This window comes from Elephantulus edwardii, unplaced genomic scaffold (genome assembly GCF_000299155.1).
Source record: "Elephantulus edwardii isolate Elephantulus edwardi_28Jun2011 unplaced genomic scaffold, EleEdw1.0 scaffold00192, whole genome shotgun sequence".
Classification (NCBI taxonomy): domain Eukaryota; kingdom Metazoa; phylum Chordata; class Mammalia; order Macroscelidea; family Macroscelididae; genus Elephantulus; species Elephantulus edwardii.
Genome location: NW_006399942.1, coordinates 842,131 through 844,903, shown reverse-complemented (window position 1 = coordinate 844,903; position 2,773 = coordinate 842,131).

Here is a 2,773-nt window from a genome sequence, read left to right as displayed (position 1 = left end):
TGCAGTCCTTGACCCTCTGCAGTAAGTGCATGAGGTCCTCCTCAGTTGGAAAATGATACCATGCTTAATTTCTGACATACTTGAGCCCACTGCAGCAGTCACTGTGTCAATTAGTCTGGTTGACTCTCTTCTCTATCTCTACCTTTCCAAGTATCATATTCCTCTCTAAGGAATAGCCTCTCCTACCCACATGCCCAAAGTAAATGAGATGAAGCTTTATTAACTTTGCCTACAAAGAGCACTCTGGCTGCACCTTCTCCAAGACATACATTTTTTGTTCTTTTGGCTGTCCATGTGATATTCAGTCATCTTCTACACTCCCACAGTTCAAAGGCATCATTCACCCTTCTGTCATCCTTATTCACTGTCCAGCTCTCAGATGTATAGTCCAAGTGATTTATAAGACCATGGCCTGAATCAGAAACACCTTAGTCCTCAAACAGACATCATTACTCCCCAATAATTTGGAGACGTCCTGGACTGAAGATTTTCCTAGTGTAATACATCTCCTCATCTCCTGACTATTGGTACCAAGGGTGTTAACTGTGTATCCAAGAAAGATGAAACCGTTGACAGTTTTAATCTCCTCTCTATCCATCACTGATTCTATTGGTCCAGTGCTAAGAATCTTTGTTTTCTTGACATTGAAATGCAATTCACACCAAAGGGTGCATTCTTTTATCTTCTGCAACAAGTGCTTCAAGTCTACCTCACATTCAGCAAGCAAGGTTGTGGTATTTGCATAATGAAGGTTATTGATGAGTCTCCCCTCCAATCATGATGCTACACTTTTCTTCATAAAGTCCAGTTTCTCAGATAATTTGCTTAGCATAAAGAACGAATGGGCATGGAGAGAGAATTTAACCCTGGCACCCTCCCTTCCCAATTTCAAACCATGCAGTGCTCCCCTGCTCCATTCACAAAAAAGCCTCTTGGTCCAAGTATAGGTTCCACATGAGCACAGTCAAGTGCTCTGGAATTCCCGTTCATCTCAATGTCAACCACAATGTTTTGATCCACAAAAACATCTCTGCATTGTCAATAAAGAACAAATAGACATTTTTCTGGCATTCCTTATTTTCAACCAAAAGCCATCTGACATCAGCAAAGATATCCCTGGTGCCATGGCCTCTTCTAAATCTTGCTTGAACTTCTCGAAGTTCCCTATCTATGTACTGTTCTAGCCATTCTTAAATGACTTTCAGTAGTATTTTGCTTGCATATGGTATCAATGATATTGTTCAATAATATCCAAATTCAGTTGGATCAACTTTTGTGGGAATAGGAACAAATATGTAACTTTTCCAATTCATTTGCTATCTTCCAAATTTCCTGGCATAAAGTGGTGAGTACATTCAACTCTGCACTTGCTAACTGACAAGTCAATTGATATCCTATCTATTCCTGGGGCCTTATTTTTTGCCAATACCTTTAGTGCAGCTTCCACTTCCACTACCACTGGCTCCTGTTCATATGGTATTTCAACCAGTTAGCTATGTAATCTGCCTAACAGGTTTATTGATGAGTTTTCCTCATATACTGATGCCATGTGCTTCTTCACAAGAGTCCAGCTTTTCAAATTTGCTCAGCATAGATACTTAATACATACAGATAAAGAAAAGCAACCCAGAAGCACTCTCTTGATATTTTTAATCATTCAGTGTTCTCTTGCTCTGCTTACACAGCAGCCTCTCTGCCTTGGTACAGGATTCTTGTGAACACAGTTCTCTTCTCCATGTTAGCCATGTGTTATGATTCACACAGTCAAATGCCTTTGCACAGTCAATAAAGAAAGCATAAATATTAACATTCATCTGATACTCTTTACTGTCAGCCAGGATCCATCTGACATTAGCAATGACATCCCTGCTGCCACGGCCTCTTCTAAATCCAGCTTGAATACCTTACTGTTGTTTATGTACTGTCCTGGTTGGTTTTTTAATAATTTCAGCATTATCTTGCTTGCACATTTCATATTAATGCTGCCTGTTATTATTAGGCACCCTTGAGTAGAATATGTCTCATATAACTCTATGGATCTGAACTCTCTCTTATCCTTGGCCATATGCACAATATCTGACACACTTGAGCCCATTAATGCATTCACTGTGTCAATCTATCTGGTTGAGGGTTGGCTTCTCTGTTATCGTCCCTCCACCTTGCATGATGTCCTTCAACAAGGATTAACCTCTCTTGGAAACATGCCCAAAATATGTTGAGATGGAGATATGTAATATGTAATAAATATACTTACTAGCAGCCATGTATGAATGACATTATCCTAAGAATTACTTATAAAATAAAACTGCAGTCAAGTTGATCCTGACCTACAGAAAGCCTCAATTCTGTTTGAGGCTGTAAACCTTTACAGCAGCAGCCTGTCCATTTTTCTCCTATTGAGGAACTGGTGGATTTCAACTGCTGACCTTTCAGTTATCAGTCTAACATATAATGCACAATGCCAAACTGTTAACAAAAGTTAACTTACTCAAGAAGTTTGTTGTCTTATCAGTAAAAGGAATATAAATCTAAATAATCCAAAGGGGCATTATCAGCCATCTTAAATTAAAAATAAACAAGTCTGCCTAATCCAGAGATGTAATACCTTGTATATTGCTGTTTACCTTTAATTATAGCTCCAATATTACTAATGGGTATTTCTAATCTTTATGAATTCCACTGATGCAGTAAGAGTATGAAATGGTCTACTACTCTTTTCCTACATAAAATTACTTACTAAATTCTAAGTAGTTCTCTCCACAAATCTGCCTTC